This window comes from Sus scrofa, chromosome 4 (assembly GCF_054392235.1).
Source record: "Sus scrofa isolate SSC_HxYL_T2T_F1_AM1 chromosome 4, Sscrofa_HxYL_maternal_Yorkshire_Landrace_v2.0, whole genome shotgun sequence".
Taxonomy (NCBI): Eukaryota; Metazoa; Chordata; class Mammalia; order Artiodactyla; family Suidae; genus Sus; species Sus scrofa.
Window position 1 is genome coordinate 112,784,854 of NC_139386.1, and position 20,062 is coordinate 112,804,915.

The 20,062-nt window shown below is 41.9% G+C and overlaps 1 protein-coding gene across 1 annotated transcript in view; it reads left to right on the forward strand.

The window, feature by feature from the left end:
• Window positions 1-1,118: 1,118 nt before the first annotated feature.
• The window catches only part of LOC100156854 (monocarboxylate transporter 1), a 39,007-nt gene continuing 20,063 nt past the window's right edge, over window positions 1,119-20,062 (forward strand). The window contains 1 exon segment of the mRNA NM_001444344.1: window positions 1,119-1,222. The gene's annotated coding sequence lies outside the window, so the exon portion shown is untranslated.

Consider the following 20,062-nt stretch of genomic DNA (forward strand, 5'->3'; position numbering starts at 1 on the left):
GAGAGCTTGGAGCGCTAAGACAGGTCCTGACAGGAGCAAATGCTCAAGAAATGTGGGCTGATTTGTATCTTATCTTCTCCAAAGAACTTCTAAATTCTTTAAAGGCAGGAGTCTTGACTTACTTTTTTTGGCATTTCTTAAATTAAGATTTTTAAATCACTTTAACAGATACAGTTTAGTATCTGGACCTGCTCAATGAACCATGGCTATTTTTTTTTTTTTTTTTGGACAAAATCAGGCTCTAAAGCCTGACTGCAAATGTTGGCCACTACTAGGTTGGTGACCTCTGTAAAGTTACTTAATCTCTCTGAGCCTTAGGTCCTTTGCTTGTAAACAATAATAAATACTTCACGGGGTCATGAAGATTCGGATGAAGTGCTTAGCTTACAATCAATCTCCCCAAAACCGCCAGCCATAACTACACCCTGTCCCAAACATTCAGTGTCCACAAAACCTCGGCCTCTGCAATCTTCACGTCTCCATATTTCTAACACACACCCCCATACCCCTTTGGACCGGCGGCGTATGTCTGATCTGCTCCTCCTTCCTGACTTCCGTGTACCATTCCTCAGAAACCATCGCAATCACCTAAATGAGGTCGCTTCCATTAGTGTTGCCATTTTAGAGCAGGAAACAGGCCCCGAGAGTTTGAGGGACATCGCGGAGATCACTGACCTCAAGCAGCGAGGCCAGAGCCCACGCTCTTAACCGCCAGCCCCCGGCCTCTTCCCGGGTCCGAGGTGCACCCGCGTCCGTTCAAGCCCCGCCCGCTGCTCCACTTCCAGTTACTTCCCGGCTCCTCTGCGCGCCCCTCGCCCCCCACAGGTGAGTCAGGCCCCTGGAAGCTCTCCATCAGTTCTTAGCGGTTTTCCCCTTTTCTCCGCCTGAGTCCGAGGATGAAGCTGATGTAGGTGCCTCGCACACGTGTAGGTGACTATGAGATTGCGAGGAAACACCTGGCGGGACCGCGAGCCGAACCCGGCAGCTGTGTAGGGACCACCCCGCCGTTAGCCCTGCGGGCGGGGGGAGGGCGGCGGCCCGGAGGGCCGACTCCGCCCCTGTGCGCATGCTCCAGCCCGGCGGAGGGGTATAAGGCGGCTGCGCCCACCCGTCCGAGCAGGGTCTGGCGACCTCCCGGGGCATGCGGTCCGCGTGGTGCTGAGAGGCGCGCCGCTCCGTCACGTCACTTTGCCCCGGCGCTGCGAGCGCGTGCAAAGGTTAGGTGAGTGACGGCCGGCGGCGCGAGCGCGGACCCGGCGGGGCCCTAGCTACTTGGGCTGGGGGAGAGGGAGCCTCCGGGAGCGCGGTGCGGCGCGGCGCGGCGCAGGCGGGTTGGGGGGCGGTGTGGCCCTGCGAGGCTTCCGGGCCGCAGCGGCCGCGGAGCTAGGAGCAACTAGTGAAGGAGGTGCGGGCAGGTGTCCCGATCACCGGCGCAGGGAGACAAGCGAGATCGTGTGGTGACCTGGAGAAAATCGCTTCGTCCCCGCCGGGGATGCTTTCCATCGGGAAGTGGAAAGACCTGGGCTGTAAAATGAGGGAGGGTTGAATAACCTTTTTTCCTCTAGGGTCTTTTCCTCCAGGGCTTTTTGGCGTTGTGGCGAGCCACCTGTAACTTTCTCATCTTTAAACTGTGTTTTCCTCTTCCTTGGACTCATCCTGACTGAATTCTCCTCCCTTCGTGATTCTCTGTGACCGTGCTCTGCCCATAAAATTCCCATGTCTCTTCAAATCCTACCCCTCTCTGGTCTCCGTTGTGGTTTTTTGTATTGTATGAACCTTTATTCTTGTAAGTTTTTAAAGTAATAGCTGCCTTTCTAGTTCCCATAACGCCTAGTCAGGTGGAAGTATCTCTTGAGCAACTTTTTGGGTAATTACCTTGACCTAAGGAATTCTCTTTTCTTGTGGATTTTGTAGTGTCAGTTACATTATTTAAATTAGCCCCAAACTTTGTCTTCAGTAATTCTCAAGTGCAGACTTTTGTCATGCCATTTGAGTTGCCAATAATCCCACAAAGAGGCTGATGACTCAGATTTAGGATGCAAAATTTGGAAATGCACAGGTTTACCTGCCTGTATTGTGATTGCACGTTGTTGATGTTTGCGGGTTTTCATATGGAAAACAGCCCTGAAGGGAGCAGCTTGGCAGTTGATTGTATTCTTTTAGGAAAGTGAAATAGATTGTTGAAATTACTGTAAATGTATTATAAGGTGATTTTTATTTTACTGACAGTGTATTCTAGGACTTACCTTGCCAAACATTTAAAGTTTAACAACCTTTCATTGTATTTTGAGGTAACCAAGTTTCCCTTTTTGATACTTCTTTAGTATTTAGAAATCCCCTTTAAAACAACTTCGCAGGAGTTCCCATCATGGCTCAGTGGTTAACGAATCCGACTAGGAACCATGAGGTTTCGGGTTCGATCCCTGCCCTTGCTCAGTGGGTTAAGGATCCGGCGTGGCCGTGAGCTGTGGTGTAGGTTGCAGACGCGGCTCGGATCCAGCGTTGCTGTGGCTCTGGTGTAGATTCGACCCCTAGCCTGGGAACCTCCATATGCTGCGGGAGCTGCCCAAGAAATGGCAAAAAGACAAAAAAAAAAAAAATTTTTTTTTTTGCAAATAACCATTTATCTGGGCTTAGTAATGCATGTATTAGACAAACACTATTCAGTTGAATAGTCTTTTGTGGATTATCAGGTAATATACAAAAAACAATTTTGTTACTTCTCTGAAGTAATGGGCTCAGATGTAGCAGTAATAATGATGTTCACACTCAGTCATGGATATTAAACTATTATGTCCACAGGAAAGAACCAGAAGGAGACAGATTTCATTGTCTTGAATTTGGGGTGAAAACTAAGAATGATGAGGAAAGCTTTGAGGTAAAAGTTTAGTCTTTAGTCATCAAAACCTATGAGATATTTATACAAAGACCAACTATAAACTATAAAACATTTAAAAAGTATGAAGCTGGGAATTCCATCCTGGCTCAGCAGTAGTGAACCAGAATAGTATCCATGAGGAGGCAGGTTGGATCTCTGGCCTCGCTCAGTGGGTTAAGGATCTGGCATTGCCGTGAGCTGTGGTGTAGGTGGCAGACGTGACTCGGATACAGTGTTGCTGTGACTGTGGTGTAGGCTGGCAGCTACGGCTCTGATCTGACCTCTAGCCTGGGCAGTTAGATATCCCGTGGGTGTGGCCCTAAAAGACCAAAAAAATAATAAAAAATAAAAATTATGAAGCTAATTATACTGTTAAATATTGCAGTTCATTCTTTTTTTTTTTTTTTTTCCTCCAAGAAAAGGAAAAACAACTTTATCTGCTTGCTGTCTTCCTCTTTGCGACTTCTTATTTTCCCAGCTTGGCATCCAAGAACTCGGTGTGGGAGTTCCCGCCGTGGCGCAGTGGTTAACGAATCCGACTAGGAACCATGAGGTTGCGGGTTCGGTCCCTGCCCTTGCTCAGTGGGTTAACGATCCGGCGTTGCCGTGAGCTGTGGTGTAGGTTGCAGACGCGGCTCGGATCCTACGTTGCTGTGGCTCTGGCGTAGGCCGGCGGCTACAGCTCCGATTAGACCCCTAGCCTGGGAACCTCCATATGCCGCAGAAGCGGCCCAAAGAAATAGCAAAAAGACAAAAAAAAAAGAAAAAAAAAAAAAAAAAGAACTCGGTGTGAAGTAGATATTAGTAGTGCTATATCAGCATTTCTACTCATAAGTAGTAACGCAGATGACCAGAACCCTAACTCCATACTTGCTGGTTATTTTAAAGTGGTCAGTACATTTCTGCCTTCAAACCTGGGGACAAAAATCAGTCATAGATCAATAAATAAAAGTAGTATATTTAGGTTTGGATTTGAAGAGTCTATTTTGGCTCGTCGCAGAAAACAGTGTTTATAGATTAGAGTCGAGATTATAAGCTGGAATTCTTAGTTCCTGTACAGTGTAAAGGACTTCAAAGGACACAGTCTCTAATTTCCCTTTCTTCCCTATTGCTTCAGACTTTTCTGTCTTTTTTAAAATATGAAGAAAATGGGTCTGTATTTAGAAATTATGCCAAAATAAGAAATTTCAAGTAACAAAGGTGGGTATTTGTTAATTTGGCAGAATTGTATTGAGTCCATGCCTACGATTTGATTTTTTTTTTAAATCCATAATTTTTATTTTGAATGCTTGTATTTTATTCACTTTCCTGTGTCTGGATTTTTCCTTCCTGAAGATATTTGCAGTTTTAAATATAATTATATAAGACTGTGTTAAGGCTGATGAGGCAATTATTTGTGACCAAAAACTGTGACCTCTAAAAAACAAATTGTGGGAGTTCCTGTGGTGGCCCAGCGGTAACAAAACGAACCAACTAGTGTCTGGTTTGATCCCTGGCCTTGCTTAGTGTGTTAAGGATCTGATGTTGCCTTGAGCTGTGGTACAGGTCACAGACACTATGGCTCAGATCTGTTGCTTTTGCTGTGGCTGTGGCATAGGCTGGCAGCTGCAGCTCTGATTCAACCCTAGCCAGGGAACTTCCATATGCCATGGTGCGGCCCTTAAAAAAAATAATAAAAAAATAAACAAACAAAAAAACAAATTGTGAGAAATCATAACTGGCAACTAAGCCCAAAATTGAATCACATTCAGGGAGTTCCCCTGTGGCGCAGCAGAAACAAATCCAACTAGTATCCACGAGAACACCGATTCAATCCCTGGCCTTTCTCAGTGGGTTAAGGAGAGGTGGTGTAGGTCGCAGAGTGGCTTGGATCCCACGTTGCTGTGGCTGTGGTGTAGGCCAGCAGCTGTAGCTCCAATTCACCCCCTAGCCTGGGAACCTCCATATGCCTCGAATGCAGCACCCTCCCAAAAAAAAAATTTCACATTCAAATAGAATTACATTAGGAGTTTCCTGGTAGTCTAGCAGGCATTGTGGCTTCTGTGGCTTGGGTCACTGCTGTGTCACAGGTTCAATCCCTGGCCCTATGAGTTTGGCGTGGGGGCATAGCCAAAAGAAAAAAAGTGTTACATTAGCTGTTATAACTGAACCCTACTGTATCAAAACAACTCTACTGTGATTATTATGTATGTAAATTTAAGCGTAAATATTCTGACTCTTAATTCAGAGAAAAACTTGTAAAATTCGTGTCCTGGAACATTTCTGTTTAATCTCAGGACCCAGATTGTTTGCTTTGAACTGAGATGTTACAGCGTCTCTAACTCAAATGGAAAATTTAGGAATCTTCAGCTTGGAGATAATCTTATCATCCCACCTTCCACATAGGTAGGTGAAATGCTCTGGGACAAGTAATCATCATTTTCAAATGATGGTATAGTTTTATGGAATTATTTTGCAAATTTTCAGTTTCATCTGTAACCTGCATTTAGAATAATCTCTCCTAAAATGAGAATGGATGTCTTAGGACGTCTTTAACCATCTTATTTTGTACAAACCCCTTCTCCTTTACAAAATAAAGGCTGCCTCACTCATCCCCGTTCTAACTCTGGTGTGCCTGTTCCATGCTATTAAAAAGCACTGGGGAACAGTCCAAACGAAGGGAAAAATCCTGAATGCATAGTCCCAGAGAGAGAAATTGGAAGGAGAATTTTTGAAGGAGGAAGGACCATATTTTACCCAGAGGACAAATTTCTGCCTTCTCTGATTGTCTTATAATGTGTCCTAGAATCAGTGCTACAATGTGAAAGAGAATAGGTTGTAACAGGAATATTTTTTCTTTTTTGTTTTTTTAAAGATTTTAAATTTTTTATTTTTTAGTTGATTTACAATGTTCTGTCAATTCCTGCTGTACAACAAAGTGACCCAGTCATACATATGTATATATACACATACATATTTTTTCTCACATTATCCTCCATCATGCTCTATCACAAGTGACTAGATAATAGTCCCCTGTGCTATGCAGCAGGATCTCATTGCTTATCCACTCCAAATGTAATAGTTCTCGTCTACTATCCCCAAACTCCCAGTCCATCCTGCTCCCTCTTGGCAACCACAAGTCTCTTCATGTCCATAAGTTTGTTTCTTCCTGAAGATAGGTTCATTTGTGCCGTGTATTAGATTCTGTCTGTGATACGGTATTTGTCGTTCTCTTTCTGACTTATTTCACTTAAGTGTCTGAGTCTCTAGTTCCAAGGAATGTTTTTCAACTCACTACTTTGAGTTTGTCATCAAGGAAAACTTTTCCCGGAGTTCCCGTCGCGCAGTGGTTAACGAATCTGACTAGGAACCATGAGGTTGCGGGTTCAATCCCTGGCCTTGCTCAGTGGGTTAAGGATCCGGTGTGGCCGTGAGCTGTGGTGTAAGTTGCAGATGCAGCTCGGATCCCTCGTGGCTGTGGCTGTGGTGTAGGCCGGTGGCTACAGCTCCGATTCGACCCCTAGCCTGGGAACCTCCATATACTGCGGGAGCAGCCCAAGAAATGGCAAAAAGAAAGAAAAAAAAAAAAGAAAAGAAAAACTTTTCCCTTCTTCCGTTCTAGGTACCGTGGCTGGTCTGATAATTAAATTGACATTAGACGATTAACAGCAAATAATTTCATTTACATGTAAGCCCATAAAAATATGTCTCAAAGAAATAACTAAAGCAGGCAGCTTTTATACCTTTTAGACAAGGAAACAATATATTTGTGAAGAACTGACAAGACAAAGCTTTTGGGCTTGGGGTGGCAAATCAGTGAAGAAGTAACAGGATTAGTTTACATAGCCGTCTTGACCCTAAATTCCCTATCTCTGATAATAAGGATGCCTTCTACCCTCCTGGTGCAGGGAGAGTATCTTTCAAATGGGAGATTTCTTTCCTGCTATTGAGGGGACAGAGGAGGTCAGAATACCACTCTTGTACAAGTTGTTTAAGTAGCTTTAATTCAGAATAAACAACAGAGTTGCTGTTGTGGCTTAGCAGATTAAGGCCCTAATGTTATCTCTGTGAGGATGCACTTTCTATCTCTTGTCTTGCTCAGTGACTTAAGGATCCAGTGTTGTGGTAAGCTGTGTAGGTCACAGATGTGGCTTGGGTGGCCGTGCCATAGGCCTCAGCTGCAGCTCCAGTTGGAACTCTGGCATGGGAACTCCTCTTTGCCACAGATGCGGCTGTAAATAAAATAACATGCCAAATGACATGCTCCCTTTCAAGTTCAAATGATGTAATATCTTTTCTGATAATGAGAACAGGCCAGTTAGGTCATATAGTGGCCATTTTCTGTAAAGTGAATGAGCCCAAGTGTCGTGGTTTTGACTGATGGATTTAAAATACATATAACACACTGTACAATGTGCCAGAAATTACGTATTTGCAACTATTAACCTTATACATTTTAGTTTAATACATTTATTAAACAAACATTTATTCTGTGTATAAGGGGGTACATAGTTTTCAAAGTTCTTTTAGGGGCAAAAGAGTTGAAGACCACAGACTTGGGAATCCCTTGTTACACACACTTGGTTCCCTTCAAGGTAAATCTAAGTGATTAAGAGAAGCTTAGAATGGGATAATATGGGACTTTATACCAGCCAGGAACTTGTGCTTGATTTTTTTTTCTGCCTTGCACCAAATGTGACTGTTATAAATAAAAGCCTCTATAGCTGTGCAAGAGAATTAACTTGGTAGCTCTGTTTAAAAAGACTCCAGGCAAAGGACATTATGGGATAGGGCACCATTTCCCAGAGCAAAAACAGAAATCAAGCCAGGGACCAAGTTCCTGCATCAGAACCAACCCAGGCCAACAGAGACCTTTACCAAGGACAAATTATGCTTTGGGAAATGCAGGCTTAGTGGCACTGGAGAAACTATGAAATAACTCCTATACCAGTCATGTTTCTTCTGCAGGAGAAATGTGTAGTCTGTTCTATATTCCATTGAGGACTTTGGCTTATCTTTGTCTCCAATGGGAGATGGAAATGGGTGGGAAATTGTATTTCTGATAAGTTCATGGTACAGTCTTACCCATTCTGATGAATAGTGAATAAAATCAGAAATCTCTGAAGGAAATGAATCTCTATAGATATCAGGCTGTAGAATAATGGTGCCCTCATGTTCTGATTTGATTTTTATTCCTTTCTGGGGTAGAGCAGTTACTTAGAAAGTCCTAAATGTTAGGAGGAAATATCTGGGCTCTTTGTGCTAGATCACTTTAGAAGACTCGAAGCAATCTGATTGACTCTGAGTTCCCACAAGCACGACTATCTTAGTGGAACTTGCTGGCCCAGATTGTATCTTATTCCCATTTCTCTTGCCAAGAGGCCCCAGGGAAGTTTGGGGCAAGTCCAGAGCCTCTTAAGGAACTTTTGTTGAAGAAATCTCAGATCCTTCTGGAGAAACAGAAGCAATCTGAAAAGTTTGCCCCGGCTTCTGCATTTTGTGGTGGCATTGCCTTGCTGTATGTGTGTGTCAGTGTGTGTTTAAATAAGATTACAAAGTAAGTTTTAGATATCTATATTCATGTCTACACATGCATATTATTGAGGACAACTAGTTCTGTGGGAGAATTTTTCATATATCTGTTCTTCCTTGAAGTCTAAAATAAAGCAGGGGTTCCCACTGAGGCACAGATTGCAGCAGCTTGGGTCACTGTGGAGGTGCAGGTTTGATCCCTGGCCCTGCACAGCAGGTTTAAGAATATGGCGATGTTGGAGTTCCCGTGGTGGCGCAGTGGTTAACGAATCCGACTAAGAACCATGAGGTTGTGGGTTCGGTCTCTGCCCTTGCTCAGTGGGTTAACGATCCGGTGTTGCCATGAGCTGTGGTGTAGGTTGCAGACGCGGCTCGGATCCAGCGTTGCTGTGGCTCTGGCGTAGGCGGCAGCTACAGCTCCGATTCAACCCCTAGCCTGGGAACCTCCATATGCCGCGGGAGTGGCCCAAGAAATAGCAAAAAGACAAAAAAAAAAAAAAAGAATATGGCGATGCTGCAGCCGTGGTGTAGTTCATGGCCGTGGCTTGGATTCAGTCCCTGGCCCAGGAGCTTCCATATGTTGTGGTGTAGCCCTAAGAAAATAAATAAAATATATAAAGCATTTTCTGGACATTATGGATGAGCACCCTTTTATTTTTCAAGATATCAAATGTCTCGGGGGTTTTGGCCACACCCACAGCATGTGGGAGTTCCTGGGCTAGGATCAAACCCGTGCCACAGCAGCAACCTGAGTTTTTGCAGTGACAACGCTGAACCCTTAACGCACTACACCAGGAGAAAACTCCATGGATGAGCATCCTTTTGAAAAGAAAGTCCTTTGCATTTGTAATTGATTAAAAGCAATGCTGATACCAAATGGTATGGATTTAATTGTGCAGGCTAATATGGGAAGAATACTCAATATGTAAATAATAGGTTTATACAAATGTAGACCAGAGGATTTTTATAGTATACTTTAAATGCCATAAAACAAGTTCAATATTAGTTTAAATAGGAAAAAAGCATATAAGGATAGGCATATTCACTATAACAGCACTAATTTGGTCATAATTATATATATGTTAACATTTAATTTGCAATGATTGTGTTTAGTATTACTATATCTAATACGTCTATTACAGTTAAAATAATTTTATCAACCTGGTGATCCAGTGATCTTTCCTCTTTTAAAGATTTTCTGTACATTAAAGTACATGTGGTTTTCTTCATTTTTTGAAGTTTTGTTAAAAGTATAGTTGATTTACACTGTTGTGATAATTTCTGCTGTACAACAAAGTGATTTGGTTATACATAAACACATAAGCATTCTTTTTCAGATTCTTTTCCCATATAGGTTATCACAGAATATTTAGTAGAGTTCTCTGTGCTATACAGTAGGTTCCGTATACAAGAGTGTGCATATGCCAATCTCAAATGCTCGGTCTGTCCCTCCCCCATCTCTTCCTCTTTGATAACTGTAAGTTTGCTTCAAAGTCTGTGAGTCTGTTTCTATTCTATAAATAAATTCATTTGTATCATTTTTATTTTTAGCTTTTTTTTAAGAGCTGTACTGGTGGTACAAAGTGTGCTTTTTTTTTTTTTAGGGCATTTGGATCATTTTTTGGATTGCAGATATAAGTGATATCATATGATGTTTGTGTTTCTCTTGTGATGTGATGACTATCTTTAGTGTTGTGTTTGGATTGTTTTTTCTTATATATATATATATATATATCTAGTGTAGATTTTTGGTTTGCATTTACCATGAGGTTTTGATAGAGCAGTCTGTATATATACACAAGATTGTTTGAAGTTGCTGGTCTCTTAATTTCAAATGTGTATCCAATATCCTGCATTCATATTCTCCTCTTCTCACAATTGCTGGTTTTGATACCATATTTGTGTGTGGATGATTTCTCACCTTTACTATATGTTTGCTTTTACAGGCGAACTTGCTCATTTGCAATTTTTTTGTTTCTAGTTGTGGCCCTTTTCTGCCTGGAGAAGTTTCTTTAGCATTTGTTGTAAAGCTGGATTGGTAGTGCTGAATTCTCTTAGCTTTTGCTTGTCTGTAAAGCTTTTGATTTCTCCATGGAATCTGAATGAGAGCCTTGCTGGGTAGAGTATTCTTTTTTTGCTTTTTAGGGCCATACATGTGGCATGTGGAAGTTCCCAGGCTAGGGGTCAAATCTGAGCTGCAGCTGCCAGCCTACACCACAGCCACAGCAACGCCAGATCCAAGCCACATCCATGACCTACACCACAGCTCACGGCAATGCTGGATCCTTAACCCACTGAGCGAGGCCAGGGATTGAACCCGCATCCCATGGATACTAGTTGGGTTCATTACCACTGAGCCACGGTGGGAATTCCTATGTAGAGTACTCTTGGTTATAGGTTTTCCCCTTTCATAAGTTTAAATATATCGATCCCACTCCCTTCTGGCCTGTAGAGTTTCTGCTGAAAAAACAGCTGATAACCTTATGGGGATTCCCTTGTATGTCTTTGTTGCTTTTCCCTAGTTGCTTTTAATATTTTCTCTTTGTCTTTAATTTTGGTCAGTTTTATTAATATGTGTCTTGACATGTTCCTTGGGTTTATCCCATAGAGGACTCACTGTGCTTTCTGGTGTTGAGTGTTTCCTTTCCCATGATAAGGACCTTAATTGTTTTTCCGGGGATTTGTTTTGTTTTGTTTCTTCATCTGAAACATATTTCTCTACCATCTCATTTTGTCTAGCTTTCTGTGTTTGTTGTCTCCTTTCTGCAGGGTTGTAGCCCCTATACCTGGTGGGTGAAGTTGATCCAGGGCCTTGTGCAAGCTTCCTGGTGGGAGGGACCTGCCTGCTCACTGGTGGGTGGAGCTAATTCTTGTCCCTCTGGTAGGCAGGGCTATGTTGAGAGGTGTGATTTTTGAGGCAGGGTGTGCCTAGGACTACCTTTAGGCATCCTGGCTGCTGATGCTTGGGCTGTGTTCCCATCCTATTGGTTGTTTGACCTTGGGCTTCTCAGCACTGGAGCCTGCAGGCTGTTGGGTGGGGCCAGATCTCATTCCAGAATGGCAGCCTTGTGAGTTCCTGTAGTGGCTCAGCGGAATCTGACCAGTATCCTTGAGGACACAGGTTTGATCCCTGGCCTCACTCAGTGGGTTAAGGATCTGGTGTTGCCATGAGCTGTGGTATAGGTCGCAGACATGGCCCAGATCTGCTGTGGCTGTGGCTGTGGCATAGGCTGGTGGCTACAGCTCCAATTCAACCCCTAGCCTGGGAACATCCATATGCTGTGAGTGCAAAAAAGGCAGCCTCCAGGGATGCTGATGCTTATTCCCTGGGGTCTCCACTTCTAATGTCCTGCCCCCACAGTGAGCCACAGCTGATCCCTGCCTCCCCAAGAGACCCTCCAAGACCTGCAGGTAGGTCTGGCCCAGATTCTTATGGAGTTCCTGCTTTGCCTTGGGACCCAGTGCATGTCAGACCTTGGGTGCACCCTTGGAAGAGTGAGGTTTCTGTTTTCCCCAGTCCTGCGGAACTCCTGCCCTCAAGCCCTGCTGGCCTTCAGTGCCAAATGATCTGGGAGCTTCTCTTCCTAATGTCAGGCCCCCAGGTTGGGGAAGCTAATGTGGAGTTCAGAACTCTACTTCTCTGGGAGAACTTTTGCAGTATAGTTATTTTACAGTTTGTGGGTCACCCACCTGGTAGGTATGGGATTTGCTTTTATCTCAGAAGTCCTCCCCCCACCTCATTTGGCTTCTTTGTCTTTGGGTGTAGAATATCTTTTTTGATAGTTTCCAGTCTTTTTTGTTGATGGTAGTTCAGAAGTTGGTTGTGATTTTGGTGTTTTCATGAAGGAGGTAAGCTTGAATCCTTCTCCTCTATCTTGTTTCTAAATCCCCAAGGTACAAGTGTTTTGGAACCAGACTCCCTTGGATTTGGATATAGGCTTTACCATTTAACAATTTCAGGCATGTCTTGCTCAATAAAATTTGGGCTTCATTTAATTTTCCAAGTAGTACAATTGTCTGCTATCTGTCAGAACCTACTCTAGGTAATGGGAGTATATTCATTGAACATAATGGATATAGTATCTGCTCAAAAGAAAATACAGTTTTGTGAGAGAGATGGGCAAAACAAAGTATACTACACTGAAGGCGTTACGATAGAGGTAAGACTGGGGGGAACACGGAGCAGAGATGCCATGCCTGCCCCTGGAAATTCAGGGAAAATGAGATCTGAAAAACAAATAGCAATTAGCCAAGGGATGGAAGAACCAGAATTAGGCAGAATGAACAGCAGTGTGCAAAAGACAGGATGAGAAAGGACAGCACTTTGAAGAACTTCAAATATTCCATTGAGGCTAGAGCATAGTGTATAATGGAAATTTGGAAAAGATAAATTTGAAGAGGCAAACAGGGGTGTGATTAGAACAGGTTTTGAATGCTTTGTTAAGAAATTATTCTAAGGGTGTTATATCTGGAAAGATCAAAATGACCAGACTTCACTTTCAGAAGATCCCTTGGGCTGCAATATAGAGAATGAAAAGGGGAAACCAGAAGGTGGAAAGTAGGGAAACCAGTTAGGAGGCTATTGTATTAACCGATGGGAGATGGTGAACTGATTAATATCCTTGTTCTTTTTTTGTCTTTTTAGGGCTGCACCTGCAGCTAATGGAGGTTCTGAGGCTAGGGGTCGAATCAGAGCTGGAGCCACTTGCCTAGTCATTGCCACACCAACTCAGGATCTGAGCCGCGTCTTCGACCTACACTGCAGCTCACAGCAACTCCAGATCCTTAACCCATTGAGCAAGGCCAGGGATCAAACCTATGTCCTCATGGATGCTAGTCAAATTCGCCTCTGCTGAATTCACAATTCACACATTATTCTTTACAGATTCACAGCTAGTTAGATGTGGGGTATGAAGGCAGATGAGAGAAGGATGACCCCCTGATTCTGGATTGGGCCGGTGTTTTTTCTGGAACTTTGTAATTGAATCATCCCATCAAAGATACAGAAGCCACTGGAGGAAGTGAACTCTGAGTCCCTGAAGTGTTAGTTTGGGACAGCCTGTGTGTAGTACGTGTTTAAAAATCCATTTTCTTTGAAGTTCCTGTTGTGGCGCAGTGGAAACGAATCCGAATAGGAACCGTGACGTTGCAGGTTCAATCCCTGGCCTCGCTCAAGGATCCAGCATTGCCATGAGCTGTGGTGTAGGTCCCAGACACACCTTGGATCTGGCATTGCTGTGGCTGTGGTATAGGCAGGCAACTACAGCTCTGATTTAACTTCTAGCCTGGGAACCTCCGTATGCTGCGGGTGCAGCTCTAGAAAGATTAAAAAAAAAAAATCTTTTCTTCTGGCTGTATTGCCTCCTCTTTTGTTTCTTGTGTATCGATCCACTATTACATGCCAAAGGGCTAGAGATATATCATTGTAAAAAGTGCCTGTTTTCATGCTGCTTGTTAGTGTAGAGAGACTGACAGCAATAAGTGGCAATGTGGTCAAACTCGGGAGCCATTCTGATGAGGTGTGAATCCCAGCTCTGCCATGTCCTGAGTAAGTTACTTAATCTTTCTGTTCCTAAACAGTTTGCTCAACGCTAAACTAAGAATAGTAATAATACTTACTTCATAGGGTTGTTGACAACATTAAGTGCTTAACTTAATGCCTGCTGCATAGAAAACACTCTATGAATATTTGCTGATATTTAGTTATTCTTTTAGGTAGGTGCTGTGGAGAAAAATAAAGCAAGGCAAGGAATGAGAAGTGGGAGGTTGACCTAGGATTCATCTAGGATGGTCCAGAAAAGCCTCCCTGATATGGGAACATTTGAACAAAGATTTAATTGAAGTGATATCCAGGCAGTGATAACCATAAATTGAGAAACCCTAAAGGGCTAGTGTGATGGACATCCTTAAAGATAGTACGAGGACCAGTATAGCTGCAGTGGTGTAAGCTAGGCCGAGACAGAGTAGGAGATGAAGTTAGGATAAATTATGTAGGGCCTTTGTAGCATTTTAAAACTGGCTTTCCATTGTATCTGTTGTGTGACTGAAGCCCAGGCTTTAGACGCAGGTATAGGAATTAGATCCAGCCAGTCAAGGCTCACACAGTGATTAGACTTGACCAAAGCAAGTATTTACTTAAAGCTAATTATGTTGCCAAAGTGAACATTCTGGGAATTCTGATGCCTGGAAGGTAGCTGGGATTGTATGGAAAGTATGTAGTTTTGGAGTAATTGGCAATCTTCTTGCCCCTGTGAAATGAGAGCCTGCTTAGAAGGGAGAGCAACACAGAAGGAATAGAACCACAAATAGGGAAATATCCCTGACCAGATCATTTGGTCCTTGGATCAAACTGTGCCTAAAGCCAGAACCCCCACCTTAGATTTCTCAGTTTCATGAGCCAAAAGCATTTTCTTTTTGTTCAAGTCAGATTGAGTTCAGTTTTTGGTCACTTGCCAACTCGATTAATATAAAGTAAGCGGAAGAAATGGAGTCATTGAATCAAACTGAAAGAGAACGAATGACCTGCAAGAAAGGAAGAAAATCCAGAGAAGAGTCAAAGAAAGCATTCAAGAGTACATCTTCAGCAATTTGAACAATGAATGAGGAAATTAATTAGTGTCAAGGAAAGGACACAAGAAGCTTGTCATACAAGGTTGGTGAAAGAGGATCTAGCACAAAATAAATAATTAAAAAATAGTTCTGTGATGGTAATAATATCTGTCGCATTCTGCCACTAAATAACAGATTCTTTAGGAGCAGGAACCATATTTTAATTTATTTTGCTTTTAGTAAATTAAAGTCGTCACTCAGATATTTGAATTGATTTTACTTTGTGTCATGCCTTGTATACTTGGGCTAGTAATTGGGAGGTAAACCTGGGCCCAGCAGCAAAGAAAAACTAACCTTAGCTCCCACACTGAGCCAGGAATCCTGGCTAAAGTCATGCAGGTCCATAGTGTTCCCTAGCTTCTAGGAGATGCAGAGTTTTTTCTGAAAGAAAGTGCCTTAAGTTTAGGCCCTCAGGTTTCCCAGAGATTAAGATCAACAACCTGAGCTCATAAACATTACCAAAAGAACAACATGGAAAAATTGAGAAATGCATCGTCATTGAATTTCAACATACCTCTCTTCAGTTATTGCTAGATGAAGCAGAAAATAGAAAACTAGTAAAGATTTAGACTTGAAAAAAACAAGTTTGATCTAACAAATAAACAATTCAAACTCTGCAGCTAGAAAATGTATATTCTTTCCAAGCATTCATAGAATATTTTTAAAAATTACTTTACCACCCCATAAATGCCAGTCTTATAAACTATCAGAAAATTGAATTGTACCAATCATATTATCTTACCACAGCGATGTTAATTATGTCAATAAAGCTAAACAAAATATGTCCTTTGGAGAGTTAAAAATGCTTGAATAATGCTGGGTCAAAGAAGAAATCACAATTGAAAATTTTAAAGCACTTAGAACAAACAACAGCAAAGTACTGTATATAAAACTATATATGCAGTAAAAGTGATGGAAGGAAATTTGTAGTCTTAAATGCTTTTATTGGAAAATAAGGCTAAAAATTAATCAGCTAAGTATCCATTTTATGTTTGAAAAGGAGTAGAATAAATTCCAAATATATAAGAATAAGCATGATAAGGGGTTCCCCTGTGGCTCAGCAGGTTAAGGGTCTGGCATCATCACTGCTGTGGCTTAGGTTGCCCCTGTGGCACAGGTTTAAGCCCTGGCCCAGGAACGTCCACATGCCATGGGCGTGGCAAAAAAATGATGATAAAAATAGTAATAGGAGTTCCCGTTGTGGTGCAGTGGTTAACGAATCTGACTAGGAACCATGAGGTTGCGGGTTTGATCCCTGGCCTTGCTCAGTGGGTTAGCGATCCGGCGTTGCCCTGAGCTGTGGTGTAGGTTACAGATGCGGCTCGGATCCCGCGTCGCTGTGGCTGTGGTGTAGGCCGGTGGCTACAGCTCCAATTAGACCCCTAGCCTGGGAACCTCCATATGCCGTGGGAGCGGCCCTAGAAATGGCAAAAAAAAAAAAAGACACACACACACAAAAATAGTAATAGCAATCAGTGAAACAAGGGGAAGGTGCAATAAAGGATCAACAAAACTGAGAATGTTCTTTTTTTAATGGATAGACTATTTTACTGACATTTACATTTCATCATCAAACACTGAGCTCAAGTATATGCTAGCCATATATTCAGCTTTTAGAAATAAAGACAGCTTTAAGGGTTCAGTGTGTTAAATACTGAACAATATAGTCAACAATTAGAAAAATCTGGGGCGGGGGGGACTCTCTTGTGGCTCAGTGGGTTAAGGATCTGGTGTTACTGCAGCAGCTTGGGTTGTTGCTGTGATTTGGGTTCAGTCCTTGGCCTGGGAAATTTTACATGCCACAGGTGCAGCCAATAAAAAAGAAAATAAAAAAAAGTCTAGAGGGTGACATAACTCTATACATACTAGCACAAGTGTATGGACAAGTCTTGCAATTGGTGGAAAAACTCATTGAGGGCAGAGATGTCCTTGTGAGAATGTTTTCTTTGAAGAAAATATAAAATAGGTATAAACTCCTGAAATTAAAGGGGGAAAAGAAGACACAAATACCAGTGATAAAGAGGATATAACTACACCCATAGAAAGGTTAAAATATAAAAATTTTATGCCAGTAATTTAAAAACTTTGACAAAGTGGAAAAAGCTATAGAAAAATACCTTGAAAAGACTGACTCTGGGAGTTCCCGTCCTGGTGCAGTGATTAACGAATCCGACTAGGAACCATGAGGTTGCGGGTTCGATCCCTGCCCTTGCTCAGTGGGTTAACGATCCGGCGTTGCCATGAGCTGTGGTGTAGGTGGCAGACGCAGCTCGGATCCCTCGTTGCTGTGGCTCTGGCATAGGCCAGTGGCTACAGCTCCGATTTGACCCCTAGCCTGGGAACCTCCATATGCCGTGGGAGCGGCCCAAGAAATAGCAAAAAGAAAAAGAAAAAAAAAAAGACTGACTCTGGAGTTCCCAGTGTGGCGCAATAGAATTGGTGGCGTCTCTGGAGTGCTGGGACGCAGGTGCAATCCCTGGCCCAGTGCAGTGGGTTAAGGAGCTGGTGCGTTCCAGCTGCAGCCCCAGAACTCCATATGCCATGGGGTGGCCAAAAAAAGGGGGAAAAAATCTTAAAAAAAAAAAGACAGACGCATTAAACAATAGAATGAATAGACCTGTAAGTATTAAGAAAATTGAAGGAGATGAGTTGAAATCTCCCAAAAAGAAAATTCTGCCAAAACTTGCAACACAGATCATTACATTCTTAAATAATTTCTTCCTGAAAAGAGGGCAAAAGAGAACAGCTTCTAAGTCACTTTATAGCCCTAATATAAAATTGATATTGACATCAGAAAAGGACAATATAAGAAAGGAAAATTATATTTCCAAATGCTTTATGGACACATGTCCAAAAAATCCAAACAAAACATTAACAAATTTAATTTAGAAACATATTAAAAAGATGTGTGTTGTGACCAAGTTGGGCATGTTCTAGTAATGCAAGGGTACTTTAACATGTGAAATATCTATAAATGTTACTTATTACTTATAACAAATGAAAGAAGAAATGCCTTGTAAAGTCATTACGAAAAAAAAGAATCTGAAAAAGAAAAAAAATGGCCGTGCCGGATCCTTTAAGCCACTGTGCCAGACTTTAAAGGAAAAGCTGGGGAACCAGTTGTCCGTGGGGAGATTTGAAAAGAAGCTGACATATTCCCAGGATGCTAGACAGTTATGCACATGTGCATACTGCCCACGCTCAGGAAAGGCCTGAGAAGGCCTGGATCTCCCACTTGAGATTGACTTTGAAGCTCTATACAAGCAGGAATTCAAGGCAAAGGTAGAAGAGTAAGTTGCCTGCTGGAGAATTGAAAGCATGCCCCAATATGTACATAACACCCTTGGGTGAAGCCTGGAAGACATACTCATTCAAAGCATTTTAAGGAAATTTTTGTTCAATCATTGGCTGATCACTAAGCTAACCAAGCAAAATTTAAATTACCACATATGACAAAAAGTATAAACTTCACAAATTTTATTTAGGAAATTAAACAGGCAATAGTGGTAGGATCAACATGAATACCAAACAGCAATAACAACTAGCCCTGGGGAGGGAGGGAATCTGACTTCCACATTTGCACTTTTTTCTTTTTAATTCTTCAGTTTGTTAATGTGGTGTATCACACTGATTGATTTGCAGATATTGAAGAATCCTTGCATCCCTGGGATAAATCCCAACTTGATCATGACGTACAATCCTTCTAATGTATTGTTGGATGCGGTTTGCTAGTATTTTGTTGAGGATTTTTGTATCAATGTTCATCAGTGAAATTGGCCTGTAGTTTTCTTTTTTTGTGGTATCTTTGTCTGGTTTTGGTATCAGAGTGATAGTGGCCTCATAGAATGAGTTTGGGAGTGTCCCTTCCTCTGCAATTTTTTGGAATAGTTTCAAAAGGATAGATGTTGGCTCTTCTCTAAATGTTTGATAGAGTTCGCCTGTGAAGTCATCTGGTCCTGGACTTTTGTTTGTTGGAAGTTTTTTAATCACAGTTTCAATTTCAGTTCTTATGATGGGTCCATTCATCTTTTCTATTTCATCTTGGTTTAGTCTTGGAAGATTGTACTTTTCTAAGAATTTGTCCATTTCTTCTAGGTTTTCCATTTTATTGGCGTATAGTGCATATAGTAGTCTCTTACGATCCTTTGTATTTCTGTGATGTCCGTTGTTACTTCTTTTTCATTTCTAATTTTATTGATTTGAGTCCTCTCTCTTTTTTTCTTGATAAGTCTGGCTAAGAGTTTATCAATTTTGTTGATCTTTTCAAATAACCAGCTTTTGGTTTCATTGATCTTTTCTATGGTTTTCTTTGTTTTGTTGATTTCTGCTCTGATCTTTATGATTTCTTTCCTTCTACTAACTTTAGGTCTTATCTGTTCTTCTGTCTCTAGCTGCTTTAGATGTAAAGTTAGCTTGTTTATTTGAGCTTTTTCTTGTTTCCTGAGGTGGGCTTGTATTGCTATAACTTTCCTCTTAGAACGGCTTTTGCTGCATCCCATAGGTTTTGGAGTGTCATATCTTTGTTGTCATTTGCTTCTAGGTATTTTTTAATTTCCTCTTTGATTTCTTCAGTGATTCATTGGTTGTTTAGTAGCATGTTGTTGAGTCTCCATGTGTTTGTGTTTTTTTGCAGTTTTTTTCTTGTTGATTTCCAGTCATATACCGTTGTAGTTGGAAAAGATGCTTGATATGATTTCTGTTTTCTTAAAGTTACTGAGGTTGGATATGTAGGCCAGGATGTGATCAATCTTAGAGAATGATCCATGTGCACTTGAGAAGAATGTGTATTCTGCTGCTTTTGGATGGAATGTCCTATGCACTTTTTTCCACATTGTACTTTTTGGCTATGCCTGCAGCATGCAGAAGTTCCTGAGCCTGGGATTGAACCTTTGTCACAGCAGTGACAATGCTGGATCTTTAACCCACTGCATCACAAGAGAACTCTACATTGTACTATTTTAAATGTCCAGTTTCCAACAACAACAACAAAACAGCGAAATTTGATACCCAAAGAAACAGGAAAGTTTATGGTCTATAGCAGAGTCTTTTTATTTATTTATTTTT